The sequence below is a fragment of the Clavelina lepadiformis genome, chromosome 9 (genome assembly GCF_947623445.1).
Source record: "Clavelina lepadiformis chromosome 9, kaClaLepa1.1, whole genome shotgun sequence".
In the NCBI taxonomy this organism is placed as follows: Eukaryota; Metazoa; Chordata; class Ascidiacea; order Aplousobranchia; family Clavelinidae; genus Clavelina; species Clavelina lepadiformis.
Genome location: NC_135248.1, coordinates 5,174,423 through 5,192,658, shown reverse-complemented (window position 1 = coordinate 5,192,658; position 18,236 = coordinate 5,174,423). Strand labels below are relative to the sequence as shown.

The 18,236-nt window shown below is 41.2% G+C and overlaps 49 non-coding genes across 49 annotated transcripts; all 49 read left to right on the top strand.

The window, feature by feature from the left end:
• Positions 1-89: 89 nt before the first annotated feature.
• Trnal-uag (transfer RNA leucine (anticodon UAG)) lies at positions 90-171 on the top strand. The gene has a single exon. It is a non-coding gene; the product is annotated as a tRNA-Leu (tRNA).
• Positions 172-600: 429 nt separating this feature from the next.
• On the top strand, positions 601-673 carry Trnak-uuu (transfer RNA lysine (anticodon UUU)). Its single transcript has one exon. It is a non-coding gene; the product is annotated as a tRNA-Lys (tRNA).
• A 364-nt stretch (positions 674-1,037) lies between these two features.
• Trnal-aag (transfer RNA leucine (anticodon AAG)) lies at positions 1,038-1,119 on the top strand. The gene has a single exon. It is a non-coding gene; the product is annotated as a tRNA-Leu (tRNA).
• Positions 1,120-1,272: 153 nt separating this feature from the next.
• Trnal-uag (transfer RNA leucine (anticodon UAG)) lies at positions 1,273-1,354 on the top strand. Its single transcript has one exon. It is a non-coding gene; the product is annotated as a tRNA-Leu (tRNA).
• A 429-nt stretch (positions 1,355-1,783) lies between these two features.
• Trnak-uuu (transfer RNA lysine (anticodon UUU)) lies at positions 1,784-1,856 on the top strand. Its single transcript has one exon. It is a non-coding gene; the product is annotated as a tRNA-Lys (tRNA).
• A 360-nt stretch (positions 1,857-2,216) lies between these two features.
• On the top strand, positions 2,217-2,298 carry Trnal-aag (transfer RNA leucine (anticodon AAG)). Its single transcript has one exon. It is a non-coding gene; the product is annotated as a tRNA-Leu (tRNA).
• Positions 2,299-2,451: 153 nt separating this feature from the next.
• On the top strand, positions 2,452-2,533 carry Trnal-uag (transfer RNA leucine (anticodon UAG)). Its single transcript has one exon. It is a non-coding gene; the product is annotated as a tRNA-Leu (tRNA).
• Positions 2,534-2,963: 430 nt separating this feature from the next.
• Positions 2,964-3,036, top strand: Trnak-uuu (transfer RNA lysine (anticodon UUU)). Its single transcript has one exon. It is a non-coding gene; the product is annotated as a tRNA-Lys (tRNA).
• Positions 3,037-3,396: 360 nt separating this feature from the next.
• On the top strand, positions 3,397-3,478 carry Trnal-aag (transfer RNA leucine (anticodon AAG)). Its single transcript has one exon. It is a non-coding gene; the product is annotated as a tRNA-Leu (tRNA).
• Positions 3,479-3,631: 153 nt separating this feature from the next.
• Trnal-uag (transfer RNA leucine (anticodon UAG)) lies at positions 3,632-3,713 on the top strand. The gene has a single exon. It is a non-coding gene; the product is annotated as a tRNA-Leu (tRNA).
• A 430-nt stretch (positions 3,714-4,143) lies between these two features.
• Trnak-uuu (transfer RNA lysine (anticodon UUU)) lies at positions 4,144-4,216 on the top strand. The gene has a single exon. It is a non-coding gene; the product is annotated as a tRNA-Lys (tRNA).
• A 360-nt stretch (positions 4,217-4,576) lies between these two features.
• Trnal-aag (transfer RNA leucine (anticodon AAG)) lies at positions 4,577-4,658 on the top strand. Its single transcript has one exon. It is a non-coding gene; the product is annotated as a tRNA-Leu (tRNA).
• Positions 4,659-4,811: 153 nt separating this feature from the next.
• Positions 4,812-4,893, top strand: Trnal-uag (transfer RNA leucine (anticodon UAG)). The gene has a single exon. It is a non-coding gene; the product is annotated as a tRNA-Leu (tRNA).
• Positions 4,894-5,323: 430 nt separating this feature from the next.
• Trnak-uuu (transfer RNA lysine (anticodon UUU)) lies at positions 5,324-5,396 on the top strand. The gene has a single exon. It is a non-coding gene; the product is annotated as a tRNA-Lys (tRNA).
• Positions 5,397-5,756: 360 nt separating this feature from the next.
• Positions 5,757-5,838, top strand: Trnal-aag (transfer RNA leucine (anticodon AAG)). The gene has a single exon. It is a non-coding gene; the product is annotated as a tRNA-Leu (tRNA).
• Positions 5,839-5,991: 153 nt separating this feature from the next.
• Positions 5,992-6,073, top strand: Trnal-uag (transfer RNA leucine (anticodon UAG)). The gene has a single exon. It is a non-coding gene; the product is annotated as a tRNA-Leu (tRNA).
• A 153-nt stretch (positions 6,074-6,226) lies between these two features.
• Positions 6,227-6,308, top strand: Trnal-uag (transfer RNA leucine (anticodon UAG)). Its single transcript has one exon. It is a non-coding gene; the product is annotated as a tRNA-Leu (tRNA).
• A 430-nt stretch (positions 6,309-6,738) lies between these two features.
• Trnak-uuu (transfer RNA lysine (anticodon UUU)) lies at positions 6,739-6,811 on the top strand. The gene has a single exon. It is a non-coding gene; the product is annotated as a tRNA-Lys (tRNA).
• Positions 6,812-7,171: 360 nt separating this feature from the next.
• On the top strand, positions 7,172-7,253 carry Trnal-aag (transfer RNA leucine (anticodon AAG)). The gene has a single exon. It is a non-coding gene; the product is annotated as a tRNA-Leu (tRNA).
• Positions 7,254-7,406: 153 nt separating this feature from the next.
• Trnal-uag (transfer RNA leucine (anticodon UAG)) lies at positions 7,407-7,488 on the top strand. Its single transcript has one exon. It is a non-coding gene; the product is annotated as a tRNA-Leu (tRNA).
• A 153-nt stretch (positions 7,489-7,641) lies between these two features.
• On the top strand, positions 7,642-7,723 carry Trnal-uag (transfer RNA leucine (anticodon UAG)). The gene has a single exon. It is a non-coding gene; the product is annotated as a tRNA-Leu (tRNA).
• Positions 7,724-8,153: 430 nt separating this feature from the next.
• Positions 8,154-8,226, top strand: Trnak-uuu (transfer RNA lysine (anticodon UUU)). Its single transcript has one exon. It is a non-coding gene; the product is annotated as a tRNA-Lys (tRNA).
• A 360-nt stretch (positions 8,227-8,586) lies between these two features.
• Trnal-aag (transfer RNA leucine (anticodon AAG)) lies at positions 8,587-8,668 on the top strand. The gene has a single exon. It is a non-coding gene; the product is annotated as a tRNA-Leu (tRNA).
• A 153-nt stretch (positions 8,669-8,821) lies between these two features.
• Positions 8,822-8,903, top strand: Trnal-uag (transfer RNA leucine (anticodon UAG)). Its single transcript has one exon. It is a non-coding gene; the product is annotated as a tRNA-Leu (tRNA).
• Positions 8,904-9,056: 153 nt separating this feature from the next.
• Positions 9,057-9,138, top strand: Trnal-uag (transfer RNA leucine (anticodon UAG)). Its single transcript has one exon. It is a non-coding gene; the product is annotated as a tRNA-Leu (tRNA).
• A 430-nt stretch (positions 9,139-9,568) lies between these two features.
• Trnak-uuu (transfer RNA lysine (anticodon UUU)) lies at positions 9,569-9,641 on the top strand. The gene has a single exon. It is a non-coding gene; the product is annotated as a tRNA-Lys (tRNA).
• A 360-nt stretch (positions 9,642-10,001) lies between these two features.
• Trnal-aag (transfer RNA leucine (anticodon AAG)) lies at positions 10,002-10,083 on the top strand. The gene has a single exon. It is a non-coding gene; the product is annotated as a tRNA-Leu (tRNA).
• Positions 10,084-10,236: 153 nt separating this feature from the next.
• Positions 10,237-10,318, top strand: Trnal-uag (transfer RNA leucine (anticodon UAG)). The gene has a single exon. It is a non-coding gene; the product is annotated as a tRNA-Leu (tRNA).
• Positions 10,319-10,471: 153 nt separating this feature from the next.
• Trnal-uag (transfer RNA leucine (anticodon UAG)) lies at positions 10,472-10,553 on the top strand. The gene has a single exon. It is a non-coding gene; the product is annotated as a tRNA-Leu (tRNA).
• Positions 10,554-10,983: 430 nt separating this feature from the next.
• On the top strand, positions 10,984-11,056 carry Trnak-uuu (transfer RNA lysine (anticodon UUU)). Its single transcript has one exon. It is a non-coding gene; the product is annotated as a tRNA-Lys (tRNA).
• Positions 11,057-11,416: 360 nt separating this feature from the next.
• Trnal-aag (transfer RNA leucine (anticodon AAG)) lies at positions 11,417-11,498 on the top strand. The gene has a single exon. It is a non-coding gene; the product is annotated as a tRNA-Leu (tRNA).
• Positions 11,499-11,651: 153 nt separating this feature from the next.
• On the top strand, positions 11,652-11,733 carry Trnal-uag (transfer RNA leucine (anticodon UAG)). The gene has a single exon. It is a non-coding gene; the product is annotated as a tRNA-Leu (tRNA).
• Positions 11,734-12,163: 430 nt separating this feature from the next.
• Trnak-uuu (transfer RNA lysine (anticodon UUU)) lies at positions 12,164-12,236 on the top strand. Its single transcript has one exon. It is a non-coding gene; the product is annotated as a tRNA-Lys (tRNA).
• A 360-nt stretch (positions 12,237-12,596) lies between these two features.
• Positions 12,597-12,678, top strand: Trnal-aag (transfer RNA leucine (anticodon AAG)). Its single transcript has one exon. It is a non-coding gene; the product is annotated as a tRNA-Leu (tRNA).
• Positions 12,679-12,831: 153 nt separating this feature from the next.
• Positions 12,832-12,913, top strand: Trnal-uag (transfer RNA leucine (anticodon UAG)). Its single transcript has one exon. It is a non-coding gene; the product is annotated as a tRNA-Leu (tRNA).
• A 430-nt stretch (positions 12,914-13,343) lies between these two features.
• Positions 13,344-13,416, top strand: Trnak-uuu (transfer RNA lysine (anticodon UUU)). Its single transcript has one exon. It is a non-coding gene; the product is annotated as a tRNA-Lys (tRNA).
• A 360-nt stretch (positions 13,417-13,776) lies between these two features.
• Trnal-aag (transfer RNA leucine (anticodon AAG)) lies at positions 13,777-13,858 on the top strand. Its single transcript has one exon. It is a non-coding gene; the product is annotated as a tRNA-Leu (tRNA).
• Positions 13,859-14,011: 153 nt separating this feature from the next.
• On the top strand, positions 14,012-14,093 carry Trnal-uag (transfer RNA leucine (anticodon UAG)). The gene has a single exon. It is a non-coding gene; the product is annotated as a tRNA-Leu (tRNA).
• A 153-nt stretch (positions 14,094-14,246) lies between these two features.
• Positions 14,247-14,328, top strand: Trnal-uag (transfer RNA leucine (anticodon UAG)). Its single transcript has one exon. It is a non-coding gene; the product is annotated as a tRNA-Leu (tRNA).
• A 430-nt stretch (positions 14,329-14,758) lies between these two features.
• Positions 14,759-14,831, top strand: Trnak-uuu (transfer RNA lysine (anticodon UUU)). The gene has a single exon. It is a non-coding gene; the product is annotated as a tRNA-Lys (tRNA).
• A 360-nt stretch (positions 14,832-15,191) lies between these two features.
• Positions 15,192-15,273, top strand: Trnal-aag (transfer RNA leucine (anticodon AAG)). The gene has a single exon. It is a non-coding gene; the product is annotated as a tRNA-Leu (tRNA).
• A 153-nt stretch (positions 15,274-15,426) lies between these two features.
• Positions 15,427-15,508, top strand: Trnal-uag (transfer RNA leucine (anticodon UAG)). Its single transcript has one exon. It is a non-coding gene; the product is annotated as a tRNA-Leu (tRNA).
• Positions 15,509-15,661: 153 nt separating this feature from the next.
• Trnal-uag (transfer RNA leucine (anticodon UAG)) lies at positions 15,662-15,743 on the top strand. Its single transcript has one exon. It is a non-coding gene; the product is annotated as a tRNA-Leu (tRNA).
• A 430-nt stretch (positions 15,744-16,173) lies between these two features.
• Positions 16,174-16,246, top strand: Trnak-uuu (transfer RNA lysine (anticodon UUU)). Its single transcript has one exon. It is a non-coding gene; the product is annotated as a tRNA-Lys (tRNA).
• A 360-nt stretch (positions 16,247-16,606) lies between these two features.
• Trnal-aag (transfer RNA leucine (anticodon AAG)) lies at positions 16,607-16,688 on the top strand. Its single transcript has one exon. It is a non-coding gene; the product is annotated as a tRNA-Leu (tRNA).
• Positions 16,689-16,841: 153 nt separating this feature from the next.
• Positions 16,842-16,923, top strand: Trnal-uag (transfer RNA leucine (anticodon UAG)). Its single transcript has one exon. It is a non-coding gene; the product is annotated as a tRNA-Leu (tRNA).
• Positions 16,924-17,353: 430 nt separating this feature from the next.
• On the top strand, positions 17,354-17,426 carry Trnak-uuu (transfer RNA lysine (anticodon UUU)). Its single transcript has one exon. It is a non-coding gene; the product is annotated as a tRNA-Lys (tRNA).
• Positions 17,427-17,786: 360 nt separating this feature from the next.
• On the top strand, positions 17,787-17,868 carry Trnal-aag (transfer RNA leucine (anticodon AAG)). The gene has a single exon. It is a non-coding gene; the product is annotated as a tRNA-Leu (tRNA).
• A 153-nt stretch (positions 17,869-18,021) lies between these two features.
• On the top strand, positions 18,022-18,103 carry Trnal-uag (transfer RNA leucine (anticodon UAG)). Its single transcript has one exon. It is a non-coding gene; the product is annotated as a tRNA-Leu (tRNA).
• Positions 18,104-18,236: the final 133 nt, after the last annotated feature.

Genomic DNA, 18,236 nt, shown 5'->3' with positions numbered 1-18,236 from the left:
TAAATCAATGAGACGGCCGCTTGTTAGTGTTTCGTACGTTTGAAGATGTACTGAAAATGCAATTAAGATTTCAAATCGCTTGTAATCGCGGTAGTGTGGCCGAGTGGTAAAAGGCGCTGGTTTTAGGCACCAGTCATTTCGATGGCGTGGGTTCGAATCCCACCACTGCCAGTGTAATTACGGTGCGTCTTGTCAATATTTCTTCATCCCATCACGCTGAATAGCGGCTAAGAAATATTCTTTACACACCAAGATGGCTTTCTTTACCTATCGCTTTCGCATGGTATTGTAGAAGATAGTTAAAGTTGTAAAAGTGACACATATTTTCAAGCTATCATTTGGAGTAAATCAACATCAAGTTTTGACTTTCGCTGGCTTGAACGGTTGGATAAAATGTAGACGCCTCTCATCAAACAATACATGAAACTAACCAACACTATGTAACACAATATCAACCTCTTCACACTTGAAATTGTTTCCTAATTCAGCCTTATCACAAATGTGCCTGTTAAAATTGAATTTTGTTGCATCAGCCACCAAGCTTAATATTTAAATTCAAAGTTGATAGCACGGATTTCCGATGTAATCTAACCAAGAGGAGCCCGGTTAGCTCAGTCGGTAGAGCGTTGGACGTTTAATCCAACGGTCAAGGGTTCAAATCCCTTATCGGGCGCGACTTTTACAGTATTCTGACAAAAAACCGTAAGCCAGATCTTTCGCAAAAGTTATTTATTATTTCATCTCCAGAGCGGAAATCAATCTCGATTCGTCTTGCTGAGAGTCAGTCTAAACACTAAATTGGAACATTTAGGAGACACCCCAAATCGTGCAAGTTAAACATGACGCGAGACAGTAGAAACGCAAACTTGTGAAACTTTTATAAATGTTGTATTACAACCATTATGGTGTAAGATATTTAAAAGTGGTTTGGAACAACAATTACACGTAAACTCTGTTTGTATCAAACTTGTTCCCTCGAAGACCGATCTGGTGCAGGGAGGTTAAAACGAGACTCCGATCGCTTACTTAACAACATAGGTAGCGTGGCCGAGCGGTCTAAGGCGCTGGTTTAAGGCACCAGTCATTTCGATCGCGTGGGTTCGAATCCCACCGCTGCCACTCGATTTATAAATTTTATGCTTAACTACACTCCGCAATCATGGAGTGGTCTTCCTTACTTTAATAAATCAATGATTTGGCCGCTTGTTAGTGTTTCGTACGTTTGAAGATGTACTGAAAATGCAATTAAGATTTCAAATCGCTTGTAATCGCGGTAGTGTGGCCGAGTGGTCTAAGGCGCTGGTTTTAGGCACCAGTCATTTCGATGGCGTGGGTTCGAATCCCACCACTGCCAGTGTAATTACGGTGCGTCTTGTCAATATTTCTTCATCCCATCACGCTGAATAGCGGCTAAGAAATATTCTTTACACACCAAGATGGCTTTCTTTACCTATCGCTTTCGCATGGTATTGTAGAAGATAGTTAAAGTTGTAAAAGTGACACATATTTTCAAGCTATCATTTGGAGTAAATCAACATCAAGTTTTGACTTTCGCTGGCTTGAACGGTTGGATAAAATGTAGACGCCTCTCATCAAACAATACATGAAACTAACCAACACTATGTAACACAATATCAACCTCTTCACACTTGAAATTGTTTCCTAATTCAGCCTTATCACAAATGTGCCTGTTAAAATTGAATTTTGTTGCATCAGCCACCAAGCTTAATATTTAAATTCAAATTTGATAGCACGGATTTCCGATGTAATCTAACCAAGAGGAGCCCGGTTAGCTCAGTCGGTAGAGCGTTGGACGTTTAATCCAACGGTCAAGGGTTCAAATCCCTTATCGGGCGCGACTTTTACAGTATTCTGACAAAAAACCGTAAGCCCGATCTTTCGCAAAAGTTATTATTTCATCTCCAGAGCGGAAATCAATCTCGATTCGTCTTGCTGAGAGTCAGTCTAAACACTAAATTGGAACATTTAGGAGACACCCCAAATCGTGCAAGTTAAACATGACGCGAGACAGTAGAAACGCGAACTTGTGAAACTTTTATAAATGTTGTATTAAAACCATTATGGTGCAAGATATTTAAAAGTGGTTTGGAACAACAATTACACGTAAACTCTGTTTGTATCAAACTTGTTCCCTCGAAGACCGATCTGGTGCAGGGAGGTTAAAACGAGACTCCGATCGCTTACTTAACAACATAGGTAGCGTGGCCGAGCGGTCTAAGGCGCTGGTTTAAGGCACCAGTCATTTCGATGGCGTGGGTTCGAATCCCACCGCTGCCATTGGATTCACAACTTTTATGCTTAACTTTACTCCGCAATCATGGAGTGGTCTTCCTTACTTTAATAAATCAATGAGATGGCCGCTTGTTAGTGTTTCGTACGTTTGAAGATGTACTGAAAATCCAATTAAGATTTCAAATCGATTGTAAACGCGGTAGTGTGGCCGAGTGGTCTAAGGCGCTGGTTTTAGGCACCAGTCATTTCGATGGCGTGGGTTCGAATCCCACCACTGCCAGTGTAATTACGGTGCGTCTTGTCAATATTTCTTCATCCCATCACGCTGAATAGCGGCTAAGAAATATTCTTTACACACCAAGATGGCTTTCTTTGCCTATCGCTTTCGCATGGTATTGTAGAAGAAAGTTAAAGTTGTAAAAGTGACACATATTTTCAAGCTATCATTTGGAGTAAATCAACATCAAGTTTTGACTTTCGCTGGCTTGAACGGTTGGATAAAATGTAGACGCCTCTCATCAAACAATACATGAAACTAACCAACACTATGTAACACAATATCAACCTCTTCACACTTGAAATTGTTTCCTAATTCAGCCTTATCACAAATGTGCCTGTTAAAATTGAATTTTGTTGCATCAGCCACCAAGCTTAATATTTAAATTCAAATTTGATAGCACGGATTTCCGATGTAATCTAACAAAAGAGGAGCCCGGTTAGCTCAGTCGGTAGAGCGTTGGACTTTTAATCCAACGGTCAAGGGTTCAAATCCCTTATCGGGCGCGACTTTTACAGTATTCTGACAAAAAACCGTAAGCCAGATCTTTCGCAAAAGTTATTATTTCATCTCCAGAGCGGAAATCAATCTCGATTCGTCTTGCTGAGAGTCAGTCTAAACACTAAATTGGAACATTTAGGAGACACCCCAAATCGTACAAGTTAAACATGACGCGAGACAGTAGAAACGCAAACTTGTGAAACTTTTATAAATGTTGTATTACAACCATTATGGTGTAAGATATTTAAAAGTGGTTTGGAACAACAATTACACGTAAACTCTGTTTGTATCAAACTTGTTCCCTCGAAGACCGATCTGGTGCAGGGAGGTTAAAACGAGACTCCGATCGCTTACTTAACAACATAGGTAGCGTGGCCGAGCGGTCTAAGGCGCTGGTTTAAGGCACCAGTCATTTCGATGGCGTGGGTTCGAATCTCACCGCTGCCATTGGATTCACAAAATTTATGCTTAACTTCACTCCGCAATCATGGAGTGGTCTTCCTTACTTTAATAAATCAATGAGACGGCCGCTTGTTAGTGTTTCGTACGTTTGAAGATGTACTGAAAATCCAATTAAGATTTCAAATCGCTTGTAAAAGCGGAAGTGTGGCCGAGTGGTCTAAGGCGCTGGTTTTAGGCACCTGTCATTTCGATGGCGTGGGTTCGAATCCCACCACTGCCAGTGTAATTACGGTGCGTCTTGTCAATATTTCTTCATCCCATCACGCTGAATAGCGGCTAAGAAATATTCTTTACACACCAAGATGGCTTTCTTTGCCTATCGCTTTCGCATGGTATTGTAGAAGAAAGTTAAAGTTGTAAAAGTGACACATATTTTCAAGCTATCATTTGGAGTAAATCAGCATCAAGTTTTGACTTTCGCCGGCTTGAACGGTTGGATAAAATGTAGACGCCTCTCATCAAACAATACATGAAACTAACCAACACTATGTAACACAATATCAACCTCTTCACACTTGAAATTGTTTCCTAATTCAGCCTTATCACAAATGTGCCTGTTAAAATTGAATTTTGTTGCATCAGCCACCAAGCTTAATATTTAAATTCAAATTTGATAGCACGGATTTCCGATGTAATCTAACAAAAGAGGAGCCCGGTTAGCTCAGTCGGTAGAGCGTTGGACTTTTAATCCAACGGTCAAGGGTTCAAATACCTTATCGGGCGCGACTTTTACAGTATTCTGACAAAAAACCGTAAGCCAGATCTTTCGCAAAAGTTATTATTTCATCTCCAGAGCGGAAATCAATCTCGATTCGTCTTGCTGAGAGTCAGTCTAAACACTAAATTGGAACATTTAGGAGACACCCCAAATCGTGCAAGTTAAACATGACGCGAGACAGTAGAAACGCAAACTTGTGAAACTTTTACAAATGTTGTATTGAAACCATTATGGTGCAAGATATTTAAAAGTGGTTTGGAACAACAATTACACGTAAACTCTGTTTGTATCAAACTTGTTCCCTCGAAGACCGATCTGGTGCAGGGAGGTTAAAACGAGACTCCGATCGCTAACTTAACAACATAGGTAGCGTGGCCGAGCGGTCTAAGGCGCTGGTTTAAGGCACCCGTCATTTCGATGGCGTGGGTTCGAATCCCACCGCTGCCATTGGATTTACAAATTTTATGCTTAACTTCACTCCGCAATCATGGAGTGGTCTTCCTTACTTTAATAAATCAATGAGACGGCCGCTTGTTAGTGTTTCGTACGTTTGAAGATGTACTGAAAATCCAATTAAGATTTCAAATCGCTTGTAAACGCGGTAGTGTGGCCGAGTGGTCTAAGGCGCTGGTTTTAGGCACCAGTCATTTCGATGGCGTGGGTTCGAATCCCACCACTGCCAGTGTAATTACGGTGCGTCTTGTCAATATTTCTTCATCCCATCACGCTGAATAGCGGCTAAGAAATATTCTTTACACACCAAGATGGCTTTCTTTGCCTATCGCTTTCGCATGGTATTGTAGAAGAAAGTTAAAGTTGTAAAAGTGACACATATTTTCAAGCTATCATTTGGAGTAAATCAACATCAAGTTTTGACTTTCGCTGGCTTGAACGGTTAGATAAAATGTAGACGCCTCTCATCAAACAATACATGAAACTACCCAACACTACGTAACACAATATCAACCTCTTCACACTTGAAATTGTTTCCTAATTCAGCCTTATCACAAATGTGCCTGTTAAAATTGAATTTTGTTGCATCAGCCACCAAGCTTAATAATAAAATTCAAATTTGATAGGAGGGATTTCCGATGTAATCTAACAAAAGAGGAGCCCGGTTAGCTCAGTCGGTAGAGCGTTGGACTTTTAATCCAACGGTCAAGGGTTCAAATCCCTTATCGGGCGCGACTTTTACAGTATTCTGACAAAATACCGTAAGCCAGATCTTTCGCAAAAGTTATTATTTCATCTCCAGAGCGGAAATCAATCTCGATTCGTCTTGCTGAGAGTCAGTCTAAACACTAAATTGGAACATTTAGGAGACACCCCAAATCGTGCAAGTTAAACATGACGCGAGACAGTAGAAACGCAAACTTGTGAAACTTTTATAAATGTTGTATTACAACCATTATGGTGTAAGATATTTAAAAGTGGTTTGGAACAACAATTACACGTAAACTCTGTTTGTATCAAACTTGTTCCCTCGAAGACCGATCTGGTGCAGGGAGGTTAAAACGAGACTCCGATCGCTTACTTAACAACATAGGTAGCGTGGCCGAGCGGTCTAAGGCGCTGGTTTAAGGCACCAGTCATTTCGATGGCGTGGGTTCGAATCCCACCGCTGCCATTGGCTTCACAAATTATATGCTTAACTTCACTCCGCAATCATGGAGTGGTCTTTCTTACTTTAATAAATCAATGAGATGGCCGCTTGTTAGTGTTTCGTACGTTTGAAGATGCACTGAAAATCCAATTAAGATTTCAAATCGCTTGTAAACGCGGTAGTGTGGCCGAGTGGTCTAAGGCGCTGGTTTTAGGCACCAGTCATTTCGATGGCGTGGGTTGGAATCCCACCGCTGCCATTGGATTCACAAATTTTATGCTTAACTTCACTCCGCAATCATGGAGTGGTCTTCCTTACTTTAATAAATCAATGAGATGGCCGCTTTTTAGTGTTTCGTACGTTTGAAGATGTACTGTAAATCTAATTAAGATTTCAAATCGCTTGTAAACGCGGTAGTGTGGCCGAGTGGTCTAAGGCGCTGGTTTTAGGCACCAGTCATTTCGATGGCGTGGGTTCGAATCCCACCACTGCCAGTGTAATTACGGTGCGTCTTGTCAATATTTCTTCATCCCATCACGCTGAATAGCGGCTAAGAAATATTCTTTACACACCAAGATGGCTTTCTTTGCCTATCGCTTTCGCATGGTATTGTAGAAGAAAGTTAAAGTTGTAAAAGTGACACATATTTTCAAGCTATCATTTGGAGTAAATCAACATCAAGTTTTGACTTTCGCTGGCTTGAACGGTTGGATAAAATGTAGACGCCTCTCATCAAACAATACATGAAACTACCCAACACTACGTAACACAATATCAACCTCTTCACACTTGAAATTGTTTCCTAATTCAGCCTTATCACAAATGTGCCTGTTAAAATTGAATTTTGTTGCATCAGCCACCAAGCTTAATAATAAAATTCAAATTTGATAGGAGGGATTTCCGATGTAATCTAACAAAAGAGGAGCCCGGTTAGCTCAGTCGGTAGAGCGTTGGACTTTTAATCCAACGGTCAAGGGTTCAAATCTCTTATCGGGCGCGACTTTTACAGTATTCTGACAAAATACCGTAAGCCAGATCTTTCGCAAAAGTTATTATTTCATCTCCAGAGCGGAAATCAATCTCGATTCGTCTTGCTGAGAGTCAGTCTAAACACTAAATTGGAACATTTAGGAGACACCCCAAATCGTGCAAGTTAAACATGACGCGAGACAGTAGAAACGCAAACTTGTGAAACTTTTATAAATGTTGTATTACAACCATTATGGTGTAAGATATTTAAAAGTGGTTTGGAACAACAATTACACGTAAACTCTGTTTGTATCAAACTTGTTCCCTCGAAGACCGATCTGGTGCAGGGAGGTTAAAACGAGACTCCGATCGCTTACTTAACAACATAGGTAGCGTGGCCGAGCGGTCTAAGGCGCTGGTTTAAGGCACCAGTCATTTCGATGGCGTGGGTTCGAATCCCACCGCTGCCATTGGCTTCACAAATTATATGCTTAACTTCACTCCGCAATCATGGAGTGGTCTTTCTTACTTTAATAAATCAATGAGATGGCCGCTTGTTAGTGTTTCGTACGTTTGAAGATGCACTGAAAATCCAATTAAGATTTCAAATCGCTTGTAAACGCGGTAGTGTGGCCGAGTGGTCTAAGGCGCTGGTTTTAGGCACCAGTCATTTCGATGGCGTGGGTTGGAATCCCACCGCTGCCATTCGATTCACAAACTTTATGCTTAACTTCACTCCGCAATCATGGAGTGGTCTTCCTTACTTTAATAAATCAATGAGATGGCCGCTTTTTAGTGTTTCGTACGTTTGAAGATGTACTGTAAATCCAATTAAGATTTCAAATCGCTTGTAAACGCGGTAGTGTGGCCGAGTGGTCTAAGGCGCTGGTTTTAGGCACCAGTCATTTCGATGGCGTGGGTTCGAATCCCACCACTGCCAGTGTAATTACGGTGCGTCTTGTCAATATTTCTTCATCCCATCACGCTGAATAGCGGCTAAGAAATATTCTTTACACACCAAGATGGCTTTCTTTGCCTATCGCTTTCGCATGGTATTGTAGAAGAAAGTTAAAGTTGTAAAAGTGACACATATTTTCAAGCTATCATTTGGAGTAAATCAACATCAAGTTTTGACTTTCGCTGGCTTGAACGGTTGGATAAAATGTAGACGCCTCTCATCAAACAATACATGAAACTACCCAACACTACGTAACACAATATCAACCTCTTCACACTTGAAATTGTTTCCTAATTCAGCCTTATCACAAATGTGCCTGTTAAAATTGAATTTTGTTGCATCAGCCACCAAGCTTAATAATAAAATTCAAATTTGATAGGAGGGATTTCCGATGTAATCTAACAAAAGAGGAGCCCGGTTAGCTCAGTCGGTAGAGCGTTGGACTTTTAATCCAACGGTCAAGGGTTCAAATCCCTTATCGGGCGCGACTTTTACAGTATTCTGACAAAATACCGTAAGCCAGATCTTTCGCAAAAGTTATTATTTCATCTCCAGAGCGGAAATCAATCTCGATTCGTCTTGCTGAGAGTCAGTCTAAACACTAAATTGGAACATTTAGGAGACACCCCAAATCGTGCAAGTTAAACATGACGCGAGACAGTAGAAACGCAAACTTGTGAAACTTTTATAAATGTTGTATTACAACCATTATGGTGTAAGATATTTAAAAGTGGTTTGGAACAACAATTACACGTAAACTCTGTTTGTATCAAACTTGTTCCCTCGAAGACCGATCTGGTGCAGGGAGGTTAAAACGAGACTCCGATCGCTTACTTAACAACATAGGTAGCGTGGCCGAGCGGTCTAAGGCGCTGGTTTAAGGCACCAGTCATTTCGATGGCGTGGGTTCGAATCCCACCGCTGCCATTGGCTTCACAAATTATATGCTTAACTTCACTCCGCAATCATGGAGTGGTCTTTCTTACTTTAATAAATCAATGAGATGGCCGCTTGTTAGTGTTTCGTACGTTTGAAGATGCACTGAAAATCCAATTAAGATTTCAAATCGCTTGTAAACGCGGTAGTGTGGCCGAGTGGTCTAAGGCGCTGGTTTTAGGCACCAGTCATTTCGATGGCGTGGGTTGGAATCCCACCGCTGCCATTGGATTCACAAATTTTATGCTTAACTTCACTCCGCAATCATGGAGTGGTCTTCCTTACTTTAATAAATCAATGAGACGGCCGCTTGTTAGTGTTTCGTACGTTTGAAGATGTACTGAAAATCCAATTAAGATTTCAAATCGCTTGTAAACGCGGTAGTGTGGCCGAGTGGTCTAAGGCGCTGGTTTTAGGCACCAGTCATTTCGATGGCGTGGGTTCGAATCCCACCACTGCCAGTGTAATTACGGTGCGTCTTGTCAATATTTCTTCATCCCATCACGCTGAATAGCGGCTAAGAAATATTCTTTACACACCAAGATGGCTTTCTTTGCCTATCGCTTTCGCATGGTATTGTAGAAGAAAGTTAAAGTTGTAAAAGTGACACATATTTTCAAGCTATCATTTGGAGTAAATCAGCATCAAGTTTTGACTTTCGCCGGTTTGAACGGTTGGATAAAATGTAGACGCCTCTCATCAAACAATACATGAAACTACCCAACACTATGTAACACAATATCAACCTCTTCACACTTGAAATTGTTTCCTAATTCAGCCTTATCACAAATGTGCCTGTTAAAATTGAATTTTGTTGCATCAGCCACCAAGCTTAATAATTAAATTCAAATTTGATAGGAGGGATTTCCGATGTAATCTAACAAAAGAGGAGCCCGGTTAGCTCAGTCGGTAGAGCGTTGGACTTTTAATCCAACGGTCAAGGGTTCAAATCCCTTATCGAGCGCGACTTTTACAGTATTCTGACAAAAAACCGTAAGCCAGATCTTTCGCAAAAGTTATTATTTCATCTCCAGAGCGGAAATCAATCTCGATTCGTCTTGCTGAGAGTCAGTCTAAACACTAAATTGGAACATTTAGGAGACACCCCAAATCGTGCAAGTTAAACATGACGCGAGACAGTAGAAACGCAAACTTGTGAAACTTTTATAAATGTTGTATTACAACCATTATGGTGTAAGATATTTAAAAGTGGTTTGGAACAACAATTACACGTAAACTCTGTTTGTATCAAACTTGTTCCCTCGAAGACCGATCTGGTGCAGGGAGGTTAAAACGAGACTCCGATCGCTTACTTAACAACATAGGTAGCGTGGCCGAGCGGTCTAAGGCGCTGGTTTAAGGCACCAGTCATTTCGATGGCGTGGGTTCGAATCCCACCGCTGCCATTGGCTTCACAAATTTTATGCTTAACTTCACTCCGCAATCATGGAGTGGTCTTTCTTACTTTAATAAATCAATGAGATGGCCGCTTGTTAGTGTTTCGTACGTTTGAAGATGCACTGAAAATCCAATTAAGATTTCAAATCGCTTGTAAACGCGGTAGTGTGGCCGAGTGGTCTAAGGCGCTGGTTTTAGGCACCAGTCATTTCGATGGCGTGGGTTGGAATCCCACCGCTGCCATTGGATTCACAGATTTTATGCTTAACTTCACTCCGCAATCATGGAGTGGTCTTCCTTACTTTAATAAATCAATGAGATGGCCGCTTTTTAGTGTTTCGTACGTTTGAAGATGTACTGTAAATCCAATTAAGATTTCAAATCGCTTGTAAACGCGGTAGTGTGGCCGAGTGGTCTAAGGCGCTGGTTTTAGGCACCAGTCATTTCGATGGCGTGGGTTCGAATCCCACCACTGCCAGTGTAATTACGGTGCGTCTTGTCAATATTTCTTCATCCCATCACGCTGAATAGCGGCTAAGAAATATTCTTTACACACCAAGATGGCTTTCTTTGCCTATCGCTTTCGCATGGTATTGTAGAAGAAAGTTAAAGTTGTAAAAGTGACACATATTTTCAAGCTATCATTTGGAGTAAATCAACATCAAGTTTTGACTTTCGCCGGCTTGAACGGTTGGATAAAATGTAGACGCCTCTCATCAAACAATACATGAAACTAACCAACACTATGTAACACAATATCAACCTCTTCACACTTGAAATTGTTTCCTAATTCAGCCTTATCACAAATGTGCCTGTTAAAATTGAATTTTGTTGCATCAGCCACCAAGCTTAATATTTAAATTCAAATTTGATAGGAGGGATTTCCGATGTAATCTAACAAAAGAGGAGCCCGGTTAGCTCAGTCGGTAGAGCGTTGGACTTTTAATCCAACGGTCAAGGGTTCAAATCCCTTATCGGGCGCGACTTTTACAGTATTCTGACAAAAAACCGTAAGCCAGATCTTTCGCAAAAGTTATTATTTCATCTCTAGAGCGGAAATCAATCTCGATTCGTCTTGCTGAGAGTCAGTCTAAACACTAAATTGGAACATTTAGGAGACACCCCAAATCGTGCAAGTTAAACATGACGCGAGACAGTAGAAACGCAAACTTGTGAAACTTTTATAAATGTTGTATTACAACCATTATGGTGTAAGATATTTAAAAGTGGTTTGGAACAACAATTACACGTAAACTCTGTTTGCATCAAACTTGTTCGCTCGAAGACCGATCTGGTGCAGGGAGGTTAAAACGAGACTCCGATCGCTTACTTAACAACATAGGTAGCGTGGCCGAGCGGTCTAAGGCGCTGGTTTAAGGCACCAGTCATTTCGATGGCGTGGGTTCGAATCCCACCGCTGCCACTGGATTCACAAATTTTATGCTTAACTTCACTCCGCAATCATGGAGTGGTCTTCCTTACTTTAATAAATCAATGAGACGGCCGCTTGTTAGTGTTTCGTACGTTTGAAGATGTACTGAAAATCCAATTAAGATTTCAAATCGCTTGTAAACGCGGTAGTGTGGCCGAGTGGTCTAAGGCGCTGGTTTTAGGCACCAGTCATTTCGATGGCGTGGGTTCGAATCCCACCACTGCCAGTGTAATTACGGTGCGTCTTGTCAATATTTCTTCATCCCATCACGCTGAATAGCGGCTAAGAAATATTCTTTACACACCAAGATGGCTTTCTTTGCCTATCGCTTTCGCATGGTATTGTAGAAGAAAGTTAAAGTTGTAAAAGTGACACATATTTTCAAGCTATCATTTGGAGTAAATCAGCATCAAGTTTTGACTTTCGCCGGCTTGAACGGTTGGATAAAATGTAGACGCCTCTCATCAAACAATACATGAAACTAACCAACACTATGTAACACAATATCAACCTCTTCACACTTGAAATTGTTTCCTAATTCAGCCTTATCACAAATGTGCCTGTTAAAATTGAATTTTGTTGCATCAGCCACCAAGCTTAATATTTAAATTCAAATTTGATAGGAGGGATTTCCGATGTAATCTAACAAAAGAGGAGCCCGGTTAGCTCAGTCGGTAGAGCGTTGGACTTTTAATCCAACGGTCAAGGGTTCAAATCCCTTATCGGGCGCGACTTTTACAGTATTCTGACAAAAAACCGTAAGCCAGATCTTTCGCAAAAGTTATTATTTCATTTCTAGAGCGGAAATCAATCTCGATTCGTCTTGCTGAGAGTCAGTCTAAACACTAAATTGGAACATTTAGGAGACACCCCAAATCGTGCAAGTTAAACATGACGCGAGACAGTAGAAACGCAAACTTGTGAAACTTTTATAAATGTTGTATTACAACCATTATGGTGTAAGATATTTAAAAGTGGTTTGGAACAACAATTACACGTAAACTCTGTTTGCATCAAACTTGTTCGCTCGAAGACCGATCTGGTGCAGGGAGGTTAAAACGAGACTCCGATCGCTTACTTAACAACATAGGTAGCGTGGCCGAGCGGTCTAAGGCGCTGGTTTAAGGCACCAGTCATTTCGATGGCGTGGGTTCGAATCCCACCGCTGCCATTGGATTCACAAATTTTATGCTTAACTTCACTCCGCAATCATGGAGTGGTCTTCCTTACTTTAATAAATCAATGAGACGGCCGCTTGTTAGTGTTTCGTACGTTTGAAGATGTACTGAAAATCCAATTAAGATTTCAAATCGCTTGTAAACGCGGTAGTGTGGCCGAGTGGTCTAAGGCGCTGGTTTTAGGCACCAGTCATTTCGATGGCGTGGGTTCGAATCCCACCACTGCCAGTGTAATTACGGTGCGTCTTGTCAATATTTCTTCATCCCATCACGCTGAATAGCGGCTAAGAAATATTCTTTACACACCAAGATGGCTTTCTTTGCCTATCGCTTTCGCATGGTATTGTAGAAGAAAGTTAAAGTTGTAAAAGTGACACATATTTTCAAGCTATCATTTGGAGTAAATCAGCATCAAGTTTTGACTTTCGCCGGTTTGAACGGTTGGATAAAATGTAGACGCCTCTCATCAAACAATACATGAAACTACCCAACACTATGTAACACAATATCAACCTCTTCACACTTGAAATTGTTTCCTAATTCAGCCTTATCACAAATGTGCCTGTTAAAATTGAATTTTGTTGCATCAGCCACCAAGCTTAATAATTAAATTCAAATTTGATAGGAGGGATTTCCGATGTAATCTAACAAAAGAGGAGCCCGGTTAGCTCAGTCGGTAGAGCGTTGGACTTTTAATCCAACGGTCAAGGGTTCAAATCCCTTATCGAGCGCGACTTTTACAGTATTCTGACAAAAAACCGTAAGCCAGATCTTTCGCAAAAGTTATTATTTCATCTCCAGAGCGGAAATCAATCTCGATTCGTCTTGCTGAGAGTCAGTCTAAACACTAAATTGGAACATTTAGGAGACACCCCAAATCGTGCAAGTTAAACATGACGCGAGACAGTAGAAACGCAAACTTGTGAAACTTTTATAAATGTTGTATTACAACCATTATGGTGTAAGATATTTAAAAGTGGTTTGGAACAACAATTACACGTAAACTCTGTTTGTATCAAACTTGTTCCCTCGAAGACCGATCTGGTGCAGGGAGGTTAAAACGAGACTCCGATCGCTTACTTAACAACATAGGTAGCGTGGCCGAGCGGTCTAAGGCGCTGGTTTAAGGCACCAGTCATTTCGATGGCGTGGGTTCGAATCCCACCGCTGCCATTGGCTTCACAAATTTTATGCTTAACTTCACTCCGCAATCATGGAGTGGTCTTTCTTACTTTAATAAATCAATGAGATGGCCGCTTGTTAGTGTTTCGTACGTTTGAAGATGCACTGAAAATCCAATTAAGATTTCAAATCGCTTGTAAACGCGGTAGTGTGGCCGAGTGGTCTAAGGCGCTGGTTTTAGGCACCAGTCATTTCGATGGCGTGGGTTGGAATCCCACCGCTGCCATTGGATTCACAGATTTTATGCTTAACTTCACTCCGCAATCATGGAGTGGTCTTCCTTACTTTAATAAATCAATGAGATGGCCGCTTTTTAGTGTTTCGTACGTTTGAAGATGTACTGTAAATCCAATTAAGATTTCAAATCGCTTGTAAACGCGGTAGTGTGGCCGAGTGGTCTAAGGCGCTGGTTTTAGGCACCAGTCATTTCGATGGCGTGGGTTCGAATCCCACCACTGCCAGTGTAATTACGGTGCGTCTTGTCAATATTTCTTCATCCCATCACGCTGAATAGCGGCTAAGAAATATTCTTTACACACCAAGATGGCTTTCTTTGCCTATCGCTTTCGCATGGTATTGTAGAAGAAAGTTAAAGTTGTAAAAGTGACACATATTTTCAAGCTATCATTTGGAGTAAATCAGCATCAAGTTTTGACTTTCGCTGGCTTGAACGGTTGGATAAAATGTAGACGCCTCTCATCAAACAATACATGAAACTAACCAACACTATGTAACACAATATCAACCTCTTCACACTTGAAATTGTTTCCTAATTCAGCCTTATCACAAATGTGCCTGTTAAAATTGAATTTTGTTGCATCAGCCACCAAGCTTAATATTTAAATTCAAATTTGATAGGAGGGATTTCCGATGTAATCTAACAAAAGAGGAGCCCGGTTAGCTCAGTCGGTAGAGCGTTGGACTTTTAATCCAACGGTCAAGGGTTCAAATCCCTTATCGGGCGCGACTTTTACAGTATTCTGACAAAAAACCGTAAGCCAGATCTTTCGCAAAAGTTATTATTTCATCTCTAGAGCGGAAATCAATCTCGATTCGTCTTGCTGAGAGTCAGTCTAAACACTAAATTGGAACATTTAGGAGACACCCCAAATCGTGCAAGTTAAACATGACGCGAGACAGTAGAAACGCAAACTTGTGAAACTTTTATAAATGTTGTATTACAACCATTATGGTGTAAGATATTTAAAAGTGGTTTGGAACAACAATTACACGTAAACTCTGTTTGTATCAAACTTGTTCCCTCGAAGACCGATCTGGTGCAGGGAGGTTAAAACGAGACTCCGATCGCTTACTTAACAACATAGGTAGCGTGGCCGAGCGGTCTAAGGCGCTGGTTTAAGGCACCAGTCATTTCGATGGCGTGGGTTCGAATCCCACCGCTGCCATTGGCTTCACAAATTTTATGCTTAACTTCACTCCGCAATCATGGAGTGGTCTTTCTTACTTTAATAAATCAATGAGATGGCCGCTTGTTAGTGTTTCGTACGTTTGAAGATGCACTGAAAATCCAATTAAGATTTCAAATCGCTTGTAAACGCGGTAGTGTGGCCGAGTGGTCTAAGGCGCTGGTTTTAGGCACCAGTCATTTCGATGGCGTGGGTTGGAATCCCACCGCTGCCATTGGATTCACAGATTTTATGCTTAACTTCACTCCGCAATCATGGAGTGGTCTTCCTTACTTTAATAAATCAATGAGATGGCCGCTTTTTAGTGTTTCGTACGTTTGAAGATGTACTGTAAATCCAATTAAGATTTCAAATCGCTTGTAAACGCGGTAGTGTGGCCGAGTGGTCTAAGGCGCTGGTTTTAGGCACCAGTCATTTCGATGGCGTGGGTTCGAATCCCACCACTGCCAGTGTAATTACGGTGCGTCTTGTCAATATTTCTTCATCCCATCACGCTGAATAGCGGCTAAGAAATATTCTTTACACACCAAGATGGCTTTCTTTGCCTATCGCTTTCGCATGGTATTGTAGAAGAAAGTTAAAGTTGTAAAAGTGACACATATTTTCAAGCTATCATTTGGAGTAAATCAGCATCAAGTTTTGACTTTCGCCGGCTTGAACGGTTGGATAAAATGTAGACGCCTCTCATCAAACAATACATGAAACTAACCAACACTATGTAACACAATATCAACCTCTTCACACTTGAAATTGTTTCCTAATTCAGCCTTATCACAAATGTGCCTGTTAAAATTGAATTTTGTTGCATCAGCCACCAAGCTTAATATTTAAATTCAAATTTGATAGGAGGGATTTCCGATGTAATCTAACAAAAGAGGAGCCCGGTTAGCTCAGTCGGTAGAGCGTTGGACTTTTAATCCAACGGTCAAGGGTTCAAATCCCTTATCGGGCGCGACTTTTACAGTATTCTGACAAAAAACCGTAAGCCAGATCTTTCGCAAAAGTTATTATTTCATCTCTAGAGCGGAAATCAATCTCGATTCGTCTTGCTGAGAGTCAGTCTAAACACTAAATTGGAACATTTAGGAGACACCCCAAATCGTGCAAGTTAAACATGACGCGAGACAGTAGAAACGCAAACTTGTGAAACTTTTATAAATGTTGTATTACAACCATTATGGTGTAAGATATTTAAAAGTGGTTTGGAACAACAATTACACGTAAACTCTGTTTGCATCAAACTTGTTCCCTCGAAGACCGATCTGGTGCAGGGAGGTTAAAACGAGACTCCGATCGCTTACTTAACAACATAGGTAGCGTGGCCGAGCGGTCTAAGGCGCTGGTTTAAGGCACCAGTCATTTCGATGGCGTGGGTTCGAATCCCACCGCTGCCATTGGATTCACAAATTTTATGCTTAACTTCACTCCGCAATCATGGAGTGGTCTTCCTTACTTTAATAAATCAATGAGACGGCCGCTTGTTAGTGTTTCGTACGTTTGAAGATGTACTGAAAATCCAATTAAGATTTCAAATCGCTTGTAAACGCGGTAGTGTGGCCGAGTGGTCTAAGGCGCTGGTTTTAGGCACCAGTCATTTCGATGGCGTGGGTTCGAATCCCACCACTGCCAGTGTAATTACGGTGCGTCTTGTCAATATTTCTTCATCCCATCACGCTGAATAGCGGCTAAGAAATATTCTTTACACACCAAGATGGCTTTCTTTGCCTATCGCTTTCGCATGGTATTGTAGAAGAAAGTTAAAGTTGTAAAAGTGACACATATTTTCAAGCTATCATTTGGAGTAAATCAACATCAAGTTTTGACTTTCGCCGGCTTGAACGGTTGGATAAAATGTAGACGCCTCTCATCAAACAATACATGAAACTACCCAACACTACGTAACACAATATCAACCTCTTCACACTTGAAATTGTTTCCTAATTCAGCCTTATCACAAATGTGCCTGTTAAAATTGAATTTTGTTGCATCAGTCACCAAGCTTAATAATTAAATTCAAATTTGATAGGAGGGATTTCCGATGTAATCTAACAAAAGAGGAGCCCGGTTAGCTCAGTCGGTAGAGCGTTGGACTTTTAATCCAACGGTCAAGGGTTCAAATCCCTTATCGGGCGCGACTTTTACAGTATTCTGACAAAAAACCGTAAGCCAGATCTTTCGCAAAAGTTATTATTTCATCTCCAGAGCGGAAATCAATCTCGATTCGTCTTGCTGAGAGTCAGTCTAAACACTAAATTGGAACATTTAGGAGACACCCCAAATCGTGCAAGTTAAACATGACGCGAGACAGTAGAAACGCAAACTTGTGAAACTTTTATAAATGTTGTATTACAACCATTATGGTGTAAGATATTTAAAAGTGGTTTGGAACAACAATTACACGTAAACTCTGTTTGTATCAAACTTGTTCCCTCGAAGACCGATCTGGTGCAGGGAGGTTAAAACGAGACTCCGATCGCTTACTTAACAACATAGGTAGCGTGGCCGAGCGGTCTAAGGCGCTGGTTTAAGGCACCAGTCATTTCGATGGCGTGGGTTCGAATCCCACCGCTGCCATTGGCTTCACAAATTTTATGCTTAACTTCACTCCGCAATCATGGAGTGGTCTTTCTTACTTTAATAAATCAATGAGATGGCCGCTTGTTAGTGTTTCGTACGTTTGAAGATGCACTGAAAATCCAATTAAGATTTCAAATCGCTTGTAAACGCGGTAGTGTGGCCGAGTGGTCTAAGGCGCTGGTTTTAGGCACCAGTCATTTCGATGGCGTGGGTTGGAATCCCACCGCTGCCATTGGATTCACAGATTTTATGCTTAACTTCACTCCGCAATCATGGAGTGGTCTTCCTTACTTTAATAAATCAATGAGATGGCCGCTTTTTAGTGTTTCGTACGTTTGAAGATGTACTGTAAATCCAATTAAGAT